At 41.0% G+C, this 17740-nt stretch overlaps 2 protein-coding genes across 13 annotated transcripts in view; one reads left to right on the top strand and one right to left on the bottom strand.

The window, feature by feature from the left end:
• Tmod (tropomodulin) overlaps positions 1-17740 on the bottom strand; it is an 85820-nt gene that overhangs the window by 37435 nt on the left and 30645 nt on the right. The window contains exon 1 of one of the 11 annotated variants that reach the window (XM_076431376.1): positions 3519-3660. The exons of the other annotated variants lie outside the window; for them this stretch is intronic. The gene's annotated coding sequence lies outside the window, so the exon portion shown is untranslated. Of the gene's footprint in view, positions 1-3518; positions 3661-17740 lie in introns of those variants that run through there. 11 annotated transcript variants of the gene reach the window in all.
• The window catches only part of LOC143212522 (uncharacterized), a 31246-nt gene continuing 17183 nt past the window's right edge, over positions 3678-17740 (top strand). Inside the window, exons 1-2 of one of the 2 annotated variants that reach the window (XR_013009724.1) lie at positions 3678-3767; positions 3862-4085. The gene's annotated coding sequence lies outside the window, so the exon portion shown is untranslated. Of the gene's footprint in view, positions 3768-3858; positions 4086-17740 lie in introns of those variants that run through there. The other variant, XR_013009723.1, reaches the window with a different exon arrangement.

Consider the following 17740-nt stretch of genomic DNA (forward strand, 5'->3'; position numbering starts at 1 on the left):
TCGTTTTTAGTATCCGCTCTTATTCTTTTTAGGTTCCCGTTTGAGACACCGTGACACGTGAACGTGAGCGGGATTAAGTGCAACTTCTTAGCGCGTGTTTGCTCGTTGAAAAAGTGCAGACCTGTAAATCCTGTTCGGACAGAGAGAACCATTTCGTTCGAGATATTTATTTAATATTTTTATCGAGCAAGCTTTAGAGAAAAACATTCGTTAGTTGATAAGGATTTACGAGGTCTGGGGTACCCGAGCGAAAGTGTTCAATGTTATACCACGATCCCGCATTATCCACCGGAATAATCTACGAAAAATAGCAACAAATAATACCACAACGATCCTCGCTTCTGCATCTCGCAATCGAATTAAATCGCGTGCTCAAAAATAACGAGAAACATCCGAGAATCTGTTAATTTTGGGACCAGCTATAAATTGAAGATGTTACGCAGAGAGTCCTCTAAGTTCGGACACAAAATTTTTTCCGGAAATGAAACTACAATGGATTTAAAGATTGAAGCTTCTCCTTTGCAACGAGACCTTAAAAATTGATCTACGATTATTTTTCACCGTTTTACGGAAGAAAAACGAGGACCAAGATTGGCCATCGGCGTACCCCATCATGTTACCAAAAAGTTGGCGGTATACCTTCCACTAAAAAATCGATAACTCGGCCAAAAAAGATCGTGGATCCAATTTTAAGATCTCGTTGTAAAGTAGAAGCTTTAATCTTCGAATCTATTGCACTTTCATTGGCGAGAAAAATTTTTCTTACAAAAATAATAGTAGATTTACTATTATATGGACACATTTTTTCGAAAAAACCTGTGGCTTCCCTCAGAAAATTTTTTCCGAAAATGGAACTACAATGAATTTGAAGATTGAAGCCTCCTCTTTCCAATGAGACCTTAAAAATCGATCTACAATTGATCACTGGATTAACCTACGAAAAAAAGCAACAAATAATACCACAACGATCCTCGCTTCTGCATCTCGCAATCGAATTAAATCGCGTGCTCAAAAATAACAAGAAACGAGAATCTGTTAATTTTGGAACCAGCTATAAATTGAAGATGTTACGCAGAGAGTCCTCTAAGTTCGGAGACGACTTCCGAAGCAGAATTGGTACTTGTCACGATTTTCCTCGGTACACGTGTTCCTTAGCTCGATAAAGGAGTCAGTGGGCAGGTATAGTCGCGGTAAATCAACGTGCGAGATTTACGGCTGACTATTTTCGCCAAAAACCGTTGCGCAACATTGTATCGTGTCGAACCTGCGAGACCCGAGTCGCGTTAATTCGTCGTCCAAGATTTTATGTACCCTTTCCGGACAAGTCCGGCGATCTATCGGGCTGTATATGTACGCTAGGGATCCTTATTGTCAAAGAGCCAGCTGCGAGCTGCAGCTATTGAACCGATTTGGCCTCGACAAACAAGGAAGGTCTCGCAATCGTGAAAGTGTATCGATCCCAGGTATCGCGATCTGGGTCATCGTGTCGACTTTTCAGCCGTGGGATCATCATCTGCCAAAGGGAGCGGCTCTCTGCTACTTTCTTACACTTTTCCGTCAGAATGTCCGTTAGCCCCTTGCCCTACAATATCGTGTCGGACAGAGTTGGGCAAAAATTTAATCAACGATTGACGAATACATTTCTACTTCAATCGTTAATCGCAATTTACGATTGATCTCCTAGTTTAGTCGTTAATTGCGGTTAACGATTAAATACTTAATACATACTTTAGATTCTAAAGTCAATAGCATTTTTAAATTAAAAGTTGAAAACAGGAAAAGATTTTATTACATTCCTTTCAATTGTAATCGTCAATCGGATAATTGATTAATGATTAACTGCTGAAATTTATAACAGTTATTAATGAGAGAAATTTATTTCGATTGCTCATAACAGTTATGCGATGAAGGAAATGTGTAATAGTTACTATTAAATAGTACAACTTTCAAATGGTAGACAGCCAATTAATTCATGAATTTTTTATTCGTAAGATTAATTGCTACAATCAGAATTTAATGTGACAAACAAACAGATTTTGTGTTGTTCTTATGGTCTGTTGAATCGTCTTGTTGTACGGAACTTTCTCAATGGATTTCACAGGCTTGCTCCATCCGAAAAAGAGTAGACAACTCAATAATTAAATAAGCAACCGAAATGAATTTTCTCATCAATAATTATTATGAACAAGTGAAAAGAAATTCGATCATCGATAACTGTTATGAGCGATCGAAATAAATTTCTCTCACTGATAACTGTTATGAGCAATCGAAACAGTTTTTATCAACAGTTATCGAGGAGGATCCAATTTTTTGGACACTAGTAACTGTTATTTGTTACCAAAAAGTATAAAATTCTTCGAATGTTTTTCTTTATATTTTGTGTACATTATCCTAAATTCCAATAATAATCAACTTTTTATTACCTACTGATTTTTATCGTAGAAAATTTTAGAATAACTGTTATTTTTGGTCCGTGCTTTTCACAACAGCCTCTCAGCTCCCACCAGAGGTACATTCGTAGGAGCCTAATCTAATCATCCTGAACGAGCCGACAGTGTTCTTGGAGCACGAGTTCGACCTAAAACAGTCGAAATGACCACGGGCCCATCCTGCTCAATTACATATCGGCCGTTTCACCGGTCGTTCATTACCCGGGGAAATAATACAACGTCGCGCAATCTGTCACGATAATTGGTCGACGCGGCCGGCATTCACCGGCTTGCGGTCATTAAAGAAAACTGTTGTTAATTAACGACGTCCCAATATTTGGTCGGCGCACGATGGCTCACTCCACGCGAGTGGCATTATTGTAGGGAACGACGATGACATAATACAGAATGGGCTGGCCTGCGAAACAGCCGCGTCAATTAATTGTACAAATGCAGAGAGGAGGGGGTCCGCCCTCGATCGATCAAAACGTGAATCGCGCGCCTTTCGCGATTGACCCTGCGGGGCTCGGCTCGTTCTCGCAGATTTCATTATTATCATCGTTATTATTATTATCGCGATACGCTGCCAGAAAACGCGGTTCCGCGTTCTGCGACGCGCCTCGATGCGCACCGCGACGCTCCACGCTCGTCGATCGCTGATAAAACGCACCGACGATGGTCAAACATCACGCACAAGTACTGGGAGATCGGTATCCACGAATACTGACCTATTACGATCCAGTTTCGACCCGAAACGGTGAAAAATACCGGCGATTTTAGCCGAGTGGAAAGATTTTCTGCAGCTTCATGATTTTTTTTCGAAGGATCCGCCACTGATATCGACTTCGAATTTTTTGGGTAGTTAGCAGGATGTTGGACCTACATTTTAGCCGAAGGGAATTTCTGAATTTTTACTAAAAATAATTTTACAACCCTATATATGTGTGCAGAAGCTATAAAATCACGTTTCTCGACACTTATGTTAATTTTTATAGCATTTAGAGCGATGCTAGAGCTACGTTTTAGCCGAAGGAAATTTCGAAATTGTTTTGTGACCCCCTAACCAGCGAATTCAAATCGATTACTCACTCAATCGAAGTTACAAAACGCCTCCTGCCCGTCCGGAAGTTCCCCGATGGAATTCCCCGAGTTCGAAATTGACTTCGAACGTGTAGAAATAACTGAACGTCTTCTGAATTAGTGGTTTCTTGATGGAAGACACCGTAGGAGTGGCACACCGAGTACTATAAGACGAGGCCTCTGGAGTTGGAGCGCAACTAAACAACTGACTTTTATGCTGGAAGCTCGATGAGAGGACGGCCAACACGAGTAGTAGTGGTACGGCACGACGAGTTAGGCTAGCAAAGTCTACAAACAACCGACGAATCGCGTTCAATGACTTTCACTGTTTACCCAACAACGTTCTCCGCAGACGGTGCGTGTGTGCGCGCGCGTTGGGTTTTTTTTTCTGCGGTGTTTTCACTCGACGCGGAGGAGAGAAAAAGAAATGAGGCTGTGTAATTGCTGTGCAAGCCCGCCGTGTAATTAAGGACGTCCGCTTTTCGACTCGATTCACATTCATTTGCATGAACGACCATGGCGACGCTTCTAATGTCGGACGAACGCCGGATACGAGAATGTTTCATTTGAGAAAAGGTACGTATCATTCAGGAGAAATTATGTCTAATTCAAGATCCGATGTGTAATTAAAGCACCTTTCTTCTGCAAGTAAATTTCTCGGTTTTTGTGCCATTCGTGCCTACATGCTTCCTGGGTTTCTATTCGACCGAACATGGACCTGGTTTTTCATCCATAAAACGGTGAACAAAAATGGTAGATCGACGAATCTTCCACGGATTTGAAGATTGATGATCCTTCTTTACAACGAGATCTTAAAAATGGATCTACGATTGTTTTTTACCGTGTTATCGATTTTTTAGTGCGAGATATGTCACCAACTTTTTGGTAACATGATGGGGTACACCGATGGCCAAACTTGGTCCTCGTTTTTCTTCCGTAAAACGGTGAAAAATGATCGCAGATCAATTTTTAAGGTCTCGTTGCAAAGGAGAAGCTTCAATCTTTAAATCCATTACAGTTTCATTTCCGGAAAAAATTTTTTGAGGATTTCACAGAGGTTTGTATTTGCAGTATTTTTGAGAAAAATGGGTCTTCGGTTTCTCATCTGCTATATGACGTGAAAATATTTCAAAGGAAAATGAATAACGGGGAGCTAAAGTAGAAGTTTGAAGTTTTAAAACGAGCCCAAGTTTGTTGCTGTACGATTATTACAAACGCCTGGGGATCGTACTGCTTCTTAGATTGTGTAGTTTCACTATTTTTGATAACCTCGCCGAATGAAAAGCGTTCAATCTGTTTTTCATCGGACGTGATTTCAATGAGCGTATGTTAACTTGAACAGGAGCACTTGATGGTGATTTTTCGCGATAAGCGGATCTGTATCGGACGAAGACTATAGACGGATCGACTGTAAACAAGCCCCGGCGAAAAACAAGTCGAGACGCCAGATAATCGCTCGATGGAATGCAACGCAGCTTGCCAAGTGTAGAAAATGTGTCGCGAAGGGACCCGGGGACGGAGAGAGATGCGTTTGCAAAAGATCTTGAGATTTCCGCCGCGAGGTTTCTGCGGTTCATCTATGCGTTTCTGCGAGAGTGTATTATAGCTGGTGCGATGAGGTCACTCCTCGAGACTGTGCGAGATGATATCACTCGAACCTCGAGGAGCAACGATTTGTTTACAGGCGTGAAACAATCTCTCGATGTTGCCTTTCGATGTTGCACTCTCGACAGCTTACGTGCATCGTCTCGCATGAACGTCCTTGCAATATCGTATGAGAAATTGTTGCATTTTTACTTAGAATCAATTTTGCGAAATAGTTGAGGTTCTCTTTGATCAGTTTCATTGAACTTTGATCAATTATGTACTTGCAGTGGGTGCACAAAGTATTTGTACACCTTTTAAAAACGAATAACTTTTTCTTTGTATTTGTAAAATTTGTAGAAATGGTAAAAACTTTTCTTGAATTGCACAATTTGTAGAAATTTGTAAAAATTGTAGAAACACTTTGAACACCCACTGAAGTTAGGCTCGTTCGAAATTGGTAGTGTTAATACAAAATAGTATGAGTAATCGGAAGTGGAATTATACCAGTCACTATAGATATGTTAATGCTTCATTAGCATAACAAATGTATGCGCATTTACCGTGCGAAAGTTTCGTGGTAATTGTTTATCTACACTCCGTTTAAAAAAAAAAGAGGAGAGTGTGTAAGAGATACAGTTATCGAAGAATAGTAATTTTGTTGCAACGATTCTATATTCAGAATACAAAGAGCTTTTTCTGGCTGCTCAATTTCAAAGGAAAAATTTGCAGGTGAAACAATATGTTTTTCCGTCCATTGTTAAGATACTTCTTCAACTTTTCCTGCGAGAAAGTAGCTTGATAAACAATCAACCGTGCGAATCGTGCTGCATAGCACGATCAAAACAAGGACAAAGGCACGCTGGCGAAGGCAACCGAGTGTCATTAAAAAATGCCGGCGGGAAATCATCTTGCACAATAAGAGATTCTCGGACGCACACACGAGGCAACCTGTTAACTACCGTAACGTCTGTGTATTTATAGTTATTATGACACGTATTTTTAGTCATTGATAAAGCCAATCTAGACGTGGGTAAGAGGGATAATGATGCATACGCTGAAAATGTCACTTTAAATGCCATCGTACGGTTATTTAGCCGCCCATTTACGTCATTACATCGATAAACCACTAATGTTGCTTTCACAAACACGTGCAGGTGAACTAAACTCGCGTGGTGCAACGCTTGCTCAAAAGCTATGCTGATCATTCTAATTATGAACACGTTAAGGAAACATCAACATTTTTATTCCTCATTTTCAGGGAAAATGAGCAATACAGGAACATTCCCAAAATTTTGATTCTTCATTTTGATGAAAAAAGAAGAATAAGAAAACATTTATAAAAATTTTGATGCTTCAGTTTAAGGGAAAATGAAGAAGAAGAGAACAGTAGGTATATGAAAATTTTAATTCCCCATTTTGAGGGAAAAAGAAGGATAAGAAAACATAAAAATTTTGATTCTTCAGTTCAAGGGAAAATGAGAAGAATAAAAAACATTAGAAAAATTTTGATGCTTCAGTTTAAGAGAAAATGAAGAATAAAACAACAGTATACAAAAATTTTAATTCCTCGTTTTGAGGGAAAAAGAAGAATAAGAAAACATTATAAAAATTTTGATTCTTCAATTCAAGGGAAAACGAAGGAAAAAACAACAGTATACAAATATTTTAATTCCACATTTTGAGGGAAAACGAAGAATGGAAAAAACATTATAAGAATGTTGATTTCATTCAATTTTAGTTTCTTGCAGTCGTTCTAGTAACGAGTAAGAATGATTTTTATTCTTTTTGCAATTAATTCGCCATGCCGGTAGATCGATTTGTTTTACAACAAACGAGCATCCCTGCGGGAGATCATTGCCCGATGTACTCTTTTCGTTACTATCTCCGTAACAAAAATATTTCTCATACACGATTCTTTCTTTGCGCGCTGAATTAGTGCAGCTCCGGGTAGCCGGTTAATTAATTGCACGCTCCTCTGGGTTGCAATCGAAACAACAATACGTCGTAACTGCTATAGTAAGTGGGGGGGAAACTGCACACACAACAGTGACCTTTTTGCGAGTTAGGTTCCCACGTGTGGGTGGCAAACTGGTCCGGGACAATCGTGATCAGACCGAGTAGTGTGCATGCAGTGGTTCCCAGACGTTTTATGGTTATCAAGACCGATATGGTTTTACGGGTTTTAATCATGTTCTGTGCCGAATAATCAGCGTAGATGTAACACTTTATCAACACCTACAATAATCCTTAATACCATACACTTGTTTATTGAAAATTGTTATTTCTCCGAAACGGATGGACTTTTAAAAAAAATTCTTTTTTAATACTGCATTGTGTGTGTGTCATCCAGTTCTGAGCCATATAACCGATTTCAAGTCTCTAGCTAATCAGGAAGTTAGTTTAAAATCAATTGCAAAATTTGCCACCGAACAGACAAACAAACAAGAAAGCGAGCTAATAAAAACGTGGTAAAATTGCAATTTATTCATTTAACGTTAAAGATTATATATTGTCTTCATACTGAAGCGCCGGAGGACTATCAGGACCGAAATGTCACTTAAATCGCGTAGAGACAATATTTAATAATGGACTGTCGTTGGCAACGAATGTTTAAAAGTCGTGCAACTTATTTGTTTATAATTATTTCTTTATGGAACTTTTACCATTGTGTGTGTCACAGTTTACTGACTAGAGAGAGTGCAAACACGATAGCATTCGGATAGAAATTAGGCGAGCAATCCACGATTTAGTGGAACCTCTCTTATCCGAATTGATCTGGAACGCGCGAGAGTTTGGCTGATAGAATGGTTACCGGAGATCGCATAATTTCGTGCTTGGGCTTGTTTTAATCGGAAAACTGTCACGAATATGTTGGTAAAACTTTCGTAAATTCGATTATTGATAATAACAATCAAGACAGCGCCGTAAAACATAAAAACAGGTGAATCACAGGTGAAAAGAATGACGTTCCTAATCGAACACGATCTGACTCACCTGACGATAAAAGATCTATTCAGCTCGGCGGACAATGAGTTTATTGAATCGCCGTATGCAATGAGGAACGATCAGGCAGGAAGGAACTGTACTGTCACTGTCATCGAAGCGTGATGGATGGTCAAGTGATTCGCGTGACAGGAATATGCTCGTCATTCGGCCCGTAGACGATATTATATTAGATATGCCGGGCCAATGAGTTCTCAGGGTCCATTAATTTCGTCCACAAGGAGAGAGAGGTGCGTTTAGAAGCGCGTCGAATGCGTCCGAAATGCGTTCCGAGATAGAATGCGGAGCAAGGCTTCGCGCGGACGTTATGGCAGCGATCATGTCCGTATCCTCAATGTTAAACATCGTGGGACGCGAAACAGTCGTTGTCGAAAATGTTGACACCCACTATAAATGCAATTATTATACAAATTAACTGTATTTTGTTCAAACTTATTAACAATGTAAAAGTTATACTTCGCAACTCCCGGGATTAGCTGTTTTGAAAATAATAAATACAGTGAATATTCGATGGACGCAAGGGCCTCGGGGAGGTTTGTTTGCATAGTTCGTAGAGAGACACTATTTTTTGTGGTTCAAAGGCCGAGGCGAACGTAGAAACAGGGCAGCGCGTGTAAACAGAGACCGCGCGCGGCCGAATCGCAGCAACAAATAACGTACCGATGAGACCGCTTCGTGCAATAAATGAAACTCGTTTGTTATTATGATTGTATTAGTAGTGGTTCACACCAATATATCCGACCCGGGATCAGATTACGCGACGTATTTACAGTTGACACTGCTCGGCGACCAAGGGAGCTCGGGCTTCGTGGTGGGGATATTTTTTGCATCCAACGTGTACCACCTTCTTGCATCCATAGAATATTTACTGTAGTGCAATACAAATCAACTGTGCTTTATTAAAATTTACTAATAATATAAAAAAATCGGGTCCCATGGAAATATCATCGATACAGATTTCTCCGACACGGTTTTCACCGACAACATTTCATTAATTTTTTATTAATTAATTAATTAATTGTGGATTGAATGAAAATCAGTGGAAAAACGAAATATGCAACCAAGTGTTCTTGAATTAATTAATTAATAAATAAAAAATTAATGAAATGTTGTCGGTGAAAACCGTGTCGGAGAAATATGTGTCGATGATTTCCATGGGGCCCATAAAAATCAATGTACTTCGCAACTCCCAGGATGAGCTTCTTTAAAATGAATAGTGCAATTAAAAATAACCATAAGTAGAAATTGAGAATTTGAGTTGGATTATTCAGACGGAATGGAGAACGGAATCTATGGTAGGACGTATGAATAAAGCCATAGTTGGTTCCTACGCGTTGATACGATATTTAACATACATTCCGGGGTCGGGAAGTATTTAATACTGTGTAATGATATTGTGTTTAATGGTTAATAGGATGAAACATCGCGGAACAGTGGCAGTCGCGGAATAATGAGCGGAATTGAGCAGGGAGGGGAAAACGGATCGCGAAATTCCATTCGTGCGGTATCAGCGGTCTGAATCGCGCGGATTCCATGTATCCCATAGTCCCGAAACTTCCGTTAGATATTTACACGCATGATTCTTTGGTATTCTGAGATTTCCCCGTATATAGAATAATATTTTCACCGTGAAAATTTCCTCAGTTCTTCCCCCGTCCTGTACAGACTCTATTTATTGATCTCTCACCGCTGGCGTCGACTGTTAAAAACTGACATAACTTTTTTATTATTCATCATTTCTTCGTGGACCTTTCACTAATGTATTCCCGACATTTTTCTGGTTAGAAAGAGCCCAAGCACGATAGAATTCTGATCATAGTTACTCGAGTAATCCACGATGTAGTGGACCCTCTGATATCCGAACTGATCTCGAGCTCGAATTGTGTCGTGCTTAGGCTCATTTTAATCGGAATACCGTCACGGATACGATCGAAGACGAATAATCGAAGACGAAACAGTTGTATCATTTTGAAGAGGTACTTTGTTCGATCTTTCACATCGAAATGGCATCTCGTGGCAATGGATCGTTTCTGATCCACAGCGATTCACGACCGAAAGTTTGTCACCACTATCGCAATCCTCCACAAACTGCTTCCAGGTATCAGTTACGAGTCGCAATGAATTCGACTGACAAAGGGACGGTAAAATAAAATTCCACGTGCGTCACCGACTGGCGCTTTGTGGTCGAGCCACACGAGAGCACGCCTCGCGTGACTCTTTGTCGATCTTTGGCCCTGAATTACAAGGCACAAGGCCCCGGGATGTCTCCTCTCGTTGTCTCCGTCGTATTTTCTTTCGTTCCTCTTGCTAATGTTACCCGTTTCAGTTCTGCTTCACGAAAATAAAAAGCATGAAAGTATAGCAGCACAATTTATGCACTTCTGACGAGTATTATCAAGGAAAGGAAATGATTGTGAAATTGTAGAAATTTCTGAATTGGTAAAATTTGTAAACATTTCTGAATTAATGAAATTTGTAGAAATTTCTGAATTAGTGACATTTGTAGAAATTTCTGAATTAGTGAAATTTGTGAAGAAAATGATCAAGGAAAGGAAATAAATGTGAAACTGTAGAAATTTCTGAATTAATTAAATTTGTAGAAATTTGTGGAAATTGTAGAAATTTCTGAAATAGTAGAATTTGTGAAATGTTATAGTAAAAATAGGAATGGTAGAAATTTCTTAAATACTGAAATTTGTAGAGATTGTAGAAATTTCAGAATTAATAAAATTCGTAAGTATTTCCTAAATAGTAAAATTTGTAGAAATCGCGTAAGAATTACTGAAACGGTAAAACTTTTCAGAAATTGTAGAAATGCGTTTCGAGAAATAATCGCGCGTTCGATTCGCGCGCGCATGGGCGCCGGTACTGTGATTTCGACGCGCAAAATTTAAGTTCGCATTGACACGCGAGATTATTTAGGCGATACTGGAGCAAGATTAACGATGGGGCGAAGAGTTTATTCGGTTTCCGATGTCGAAGTACTTCGGGTCTAATTGCATCGGGAGACTTTATCTCACCGATAAACAGGCTGCCGCCAGTAATTACTTCCGTCGCTTGATTTTTTTAATTCTCTCGCTTGAGGAGCATCGAATCCGTGATTTTGTTCAAGTCGGTGCTCGAGACACCAGTTTCCTTTTCCCCGACTCGCAAGACGAAAAATCGCGAATAAACGTGAACGATCCGTGTCTTCAGATACGAGAATTATAGCGATGAAAATCGCTTTTTCGCATGTCGACGGGCTGCGCCACTCAAAACGTTATAGTAATCCTCTCAGGCAACTCTTCATCGCGGAGGAAACTGTAAGAGCACAAAAGTCAGAGGCCAATGAAGGATTCCCGGGATAAAATAATTCGCGTGCAAAAATTGCTCGAACTTCCTCGTATTTTTAACGGAGAAAAGCGGACGCGAAAACGAAAACGTTGGCTCCTTACGTTCAACGATTCGACGGCAGCTGGCTCGCTTTATTTTTTCATCGCCGCTAGCGCAAATATTATTATTGGCTACGGAGGACGTGATCCCGCGGATTTCGCGAAACCGGGTCGAAATAATCGGCGAACCTTTTCCCCGTTCCGAGAAATGCGAACTTTTTTAAAATACTGCTCAAGTCAGGGAAGTTACGCTCATTTCAGATTGAAAAGGAACAAATAAGCAATTTTTTTACAGCTATACTAAAAATCATAAGAATTCCTAATTAAAATCAACATCCAACTTTTATTCTGCATAAAAGTCCGTAGAACGTAAGAGGCTTGTTTCGGAGAAAATAGATGCCCCAGAGGGTAGCACGCGGGCCCCACACGACTTTTCAAGTTCGTCCCGACTGAGGTCTTTGACCTTTAAGCCACAAAAAGAAGCCGAGGATCGGATCCCCTCCCTCACCCTCCGCGCCGTTTATAAAAATACATCGGCGAACAGAGACCGCTATATTTCGACCCGTCCGATCGATTCACGAACGTATTTTCAGATCCACGACGACCTTGGACGATCAGAATACCCTGTACTTCCCTACTCGTACGGATGTCACTCGTTTCGAGAATGAAAAAAAAGAAAACGAGTTTAATTTACAGTCGGTTAGCACCCTCGCGAAAATCGCGCTCGTACAGTTCTTTTCGCGGTCGCGAGAACCTCTCGTGGAAGATTACCGGGGAATTGATTGCGGTTATTTTCGGGGCTGCTTGGAACTGATAAACAAATGGTTATTTCTATCCTGTATGTGCGGAGGATTGAAACTGTCCAAATTGGTCGTACGTTGTGCGAACACTGTGCGTTTGTTCCGAGAAAATCCAACGGTTTTACACTGAATATACCAACAAACCTAGCTCCTTCGACTCCTCAGGTAATTTGCAGTAACCTTGTCCTTTGCGAAAATCTTCTCCGAGGCTTCGTTCAGGAGTTATCAACGAAAAACACGAACCAATCACAGCGCCCAGCACTGACCTTGACCGGTCCAGAGTGGGCGGAGTCCAGCTATGTGCAGCCACGCCCATTCATCCGCGTTTTTCGTTGATAACTCTGTAACGGAGCCTCGCAGAACATTTCTGCAAAGGGAAAAGTTGCTTCACATGATCTCAGGAACAGTTTCGAGGAAGCACGACATTTTTTGGGACATCCTGTACTACAATGGACTCCCTTGGAACTGGACTTCCCGCCCTTTTGCCACTCTCTGTTCAAAATTTTAAAATAGTTATTATATTTTATTATCAATAAATACGTCTGTTCCGTTCAGACTCTCCCCGATAAATCTGTGCAGTATGTCACAGTGGTTCTCAGCCCGACGAGATCCAAGAAAAACCAGGAAACCAGAGAAACTCTGAAGCGAGGAAGCTCTTCCAGGAGAGAAAGGAGCACCGTGGCCGTTCTGTTAATGGGATCTTAATCATCGTCGTGCTCGAGGAGGAGGACGGGCGGACGAAACGCAGCCAAAGAAATCGTGCCAGGTGTCGGAGCACGCCAAAAGGCCTAAACTTTGTACTCGCGTCGAATTAACGAGTTTCTAGCGACGACAATTTGACACGGCAAGAAGAGCCAGTTCCGCTCCGGACGACGAAAAACCCGCGGAAATTCGAGGCAGAACACTTCCTGCCGCGGACTCCGCAGAACTTCGACTTTACGTAATCCGAACGCTTTTTTTTTTCTTTTTCCCGTTGATTTCTCCGATGGTATTTTCGTTCGCGCTCTGTGCCAGATGTCGCATATGTATTCCGACGCGTTCGGAATATCGTCGGTGTGTGCACGTGCTTCTCATTCGCGTTCCTCGAGAAAAATCGCTCGATGTAAATAAGAAGAGACGTCTCCCTTCCATCGGACTCGCTTTAATTGGGAAACCGTCAGGAATATAATGGCAGATTGATAAATGAAAATAAAAAAATATAGTTAAGAAACTGTTTAAAAACCACGCGTATATTAAAATGCACTGAAAAGGAGAAAATAATTTTTTAGGCATTATAGTGACCCTAAATAAAAGCGTGGAGCGCTAAACTATATTGACGTAATCTTCGTGGGCGCTCCACGCTTTTACATATAGTCACTATAATGCCTAAAAAAATTATTTTCTCCTTTTCAGTGCATTTTAATGTAAGCGTGGTTCTTAAAAAGTTTTTTTTATATGTCTTTCTATGTTTTATACGCGAGAAAGAATGAGGGGATGACTCCGAGATGCAACGCGATCTCTTTATGGAGTCCGAAATTGTACCAAATGGAACTGAATGAACGGAACACCACACTGAGAGCTCCTTCGGTGCGAAGTGGGTCAGTGGAGTGGGGATGAGTCGGAGTGGGAACGCGTAGTGGAGTAGGGAGGGCTGGCGCGCGGAGTGGGGATCACTGAACGCGATCACGTACTACCGAGCGTCGCGCGGCGAGGTGTGACGGTTAATATTAAAATCTTTTTAATTTGTTTTTTAATATTGCTTTATCATCTAGTTCTGGGCTACGTTTAAAATTCGATTACAAGATTTGACGCATACAACGACAACAACAACGAAAATTATATTTGTTTCTATCACATCCTGAACGTGAATCACAGGTTAGCTAAATAATCGCAGTCGCAGTAGCAAGTATTTCTGTCTCAAGTGACATAACTTTATAACGTGTGTACATAATTTTATAGTGACGCATCCTTGTTCCTTTATTCGAAGAGACTTCCCGCACAATGCGGAAAGTATAGAACAGTAACACAGCGGATTGGCACGGCCCTAACCCCGTTGTATATCGCGCGAATTCGAGTTAAGATCGGGAATAATTTAAACAAGTGGATTTTGGCGAACTGCAAGGTCCAGAGCTCTGCGCGAAATTATTTACGAGACGTGAGCGTCTATTAATCCTCCTTGCAGTCGTCACCACTGCCGCCGCCGCCACCGGCGCCGCAATTCCATCAGAGTTTCGAATCCGATTCCCTTCCAGTGCCAACCCGGAGACTCTAAATCGAAAATCATTAAACCCGAAATTGTCGATGGTTTACCCCGCCGCCCGTCTCCCTCGGATCTGATGATTCGAATCCCAGTTTATTCGACCCAGAAGGGTGTAGCAGTGCTCGGAGGACGGAAGCTGGGTCAATCGAAGCAATTATCGCAAATTTTCCGAACACTGTTTATTTGACATTTTATATTGAGTATTTGGAATTTCAACAACGTAAAATTTCGACTGTGGCTCAGTCTGGTTAAATGGAAAACAAAGAAAAAAGGAAGCGCAATTTTTACCATATTTTACCGTTTTGACCATATTTCTGCTTCTAACTACTGTAGAACTGTTGGACTCATTTTGTAGACACGTGGTTAGTAAAATGGTACAAAATTTGAAAATTGTACAAACTTCTGAAACAGAGAGCCTTGCACTTGCTAGGCAAGTCCAATTTGAAAAATTATCTATTAGTTCCTTTCGAATGATGACTGATTATTAAAGGAGAAAGTCGGAACTTTCTTCGTCATCGGTAAGGAAACGTCTCGCCCCATGGAATTCTCAAACTATTAAATTACCATTTCCAAGCCTGTATTCATGAAAAAGAAAAACTAATTTTTCCAGATAGTTCGAAGGAATAATATTTGCAAGCACGTTAGCAGAGATGAAAGTGAACAAGATTGACTTTGTCGGACACTGCGGATGCAGACTGATGCTGGTTGCAGCTCGGAAATTTATGGGTCACGTTGCCAAAATTCTTTGGGGGAAGCTTGACAGGCAGCATCCGTCGATGTCAGTGCAGGAAACTTGTTAACAAGCTGACGTCAATCCCCTGGACTCTGAAAAATCAATGCAGAGTACGGAACTGCCCTTGCACTTCTACGAAACAGTCTTAAAAACGAAAATGGTAACTTTCTCGATAAAATAAAATTGGTATGTAGCCTGGTAAAACATCTATCGAGGATCTCCAAATTTAAATAAACAATTTCAATGAGCCGGTGTACTCGAAAAAAATACAGGAGGGTTCCTTATGTGTACAGCAGTCTGATAAAACATCTATCGAGGGTCTCCACGTTCAAATAAACGATTTCAACAAGATTGTGTGCTTGAAGAAAATACAAGATGGTCCTTCGTGTGTACAGCAGTCTGATAAAAAATCTATCGAGGATCTCCACATTTAAATAAACGATTTCAACAAGATTGTGTGCTTGAAGAAAATACAGGTGGTTTCTTCACGTGTACAGCAGCCTAATATAAAAATCTAGAGCGTCGAAAGTGCTGCATTTTGATAGCAAACGTGGTGGAAGAGTGGCATTGAGGATCCGCGTCAGCTAACAATATGCGTCCACCTAATAATACCCGGTGTGCACTAATTTGGAATCCACGGGATGCCATTCCAACGTAGAAGGTGAATGCTAGAGTGCAGCTCGAACAATTTATTTGATCCAGACGTGCGCGCAAGGTCTGACGGTACTCGCGTCTTCATTTTTCACGGCGTAGGACACTGCCAACAAGTATATAAATTCAAGATTTGACCAGATTACCCAGAAGCGTCTGGTTCTCATCGAATTCCGACCTTGATCCGTCTCGCCGATGTCAACCCGTAAATCCTTTACAGGGACTGTCTTTTCTATTCTAAGATTTTGATCTCGGTACCCAACGCAGCACAAGACGGCAGAGGTCCTAGGGTGACGCTGATGATGGTTACCCCGTTTATCATCCGCGCAGATGATGCATCGTTGAGCAGGAACGATGCATCATAACCGCGACTTAATTATTCCCATAACTATGAATCTTGGTGGGCTGCCTTTCCGAGGAAACTTAATGGTGCACGACCAGCTCTTTTATGGCGGTAGCAAGACTTCTGCTCCCCGTTCGCATAACCGTCGCCAACTTGCCAACTATCAACCCACCAGGACTGTTGGAGATCAAAAATCTGGGGGACGTTTTGAATTTCTTTGTCTTACATCGCCTATACAATTCTGCATATACAACTGGCGTAATTTTAATTATTTTGATTTGAAAAAAATCACAGATGTACTTCAAGTATCGATAAATATGTATAAAAAAATCCCAATTGAAAAAGTTCGACAGTTTTCCGGAAAAAACTTCCGAAAGATTGGCAAATTCAGCGCTGAACGCCGGAACACCCCCTCAAAACACACTCTATAAAAGAAATATGTAACTCGGGCAATTTCGATTTTTTCCACTTGAAAAATATCACAGGTCTACTTCAAGTATCGATAAATATGTATAAAAAATCCCAATTGAAAAGGTTCGACAGATTTCCAGAAAAAAATTCCCAAAGATTGGCAAATTCAACGCTCAACGCCAGAACATCCCCTCCCAAAACACACTCTATAAAAGAAATATGTAACTCAGGCAATTTCGATTTTTTCCACTTTAAAAAAATCACAGGTGTACTTCAAGTATCGATAAATATGTGTGGAAAATCCCAATGCAAATGGTTCCACAGTTTTTGTAGAAAGAATTCTTGAAGATAGGTGAAAATGCGGACAGAAGACAGGGGATCCAGCAAGTATACTTTTGAAGATTCTTACTCTCACTTCAAATTATGATACTATCAGCGGAGCTGCTAGCTCTAGAGACCATTGCACCTTATTGTAATGCCTAGTACAAATCACGTTCTCCTCATTAATTCCCAGCCATACTTAGGGCGCAGCAATGCAGACTGTGCACGTTCAGAAAGAGGATGGAGGTGGAGATCCAGCGAGTACAGTATTCTTCTCGCGTGTAACATGGCGTCCTCATCCGTTTGAGGTCGGGCCCACCAGATAGCCCTGCTGTTGAGTCCCCTAGCGAGCCTTTTATTTTATTTTAAATAAAAAGAAGACTCGGAGAACACAGGTGTTCGGTGTCCCCAATATCCACTGAAACAAACACCGCACATCTAGGACTTCTAAAGCCCTTTTCTCTCCCTCTTATGCCCTTAAGATCAGTCAGGGCCTCACTTTCCGTATTTCTCCTGACTGTCCTTGTTTTTGTTTAAGGGCAGTGGGAAAATGCTGTTATGCACACGTCCCTGAGGTAACCCAGGACTTTCCAGAATCCAAGACTGTCCTGTAATTAATAGCAAAGAACAGGTGTGGCGGAGGGTCGGAGAAGGTTCACATTGTAGTGAAAAACGAGTCATATGTGATCCAACTTCCGGCTTAGTAATAAGCTAAAAAGGGACCGATAGAATTGGCCCCTGAACAGAGGTTGTTTTAGTGGGTATGGGCAAG

The sequence above is a fragment of the Lasioglossum baleicum genome, chromosome 10 (assembly GCF_051020765.1).
Source record: "Lasioglossum baleicum chromosome 10, iyLasBale1, whole genome shotgun sequence".
Classification (NCBI taxonomy): domain Eukaryota; kingdom Metazoa; phylum Arthropoda; class Insecta; order Hymenoptera; family Halictidae; genus Lasioglossum; species Lasioglossum baleicum.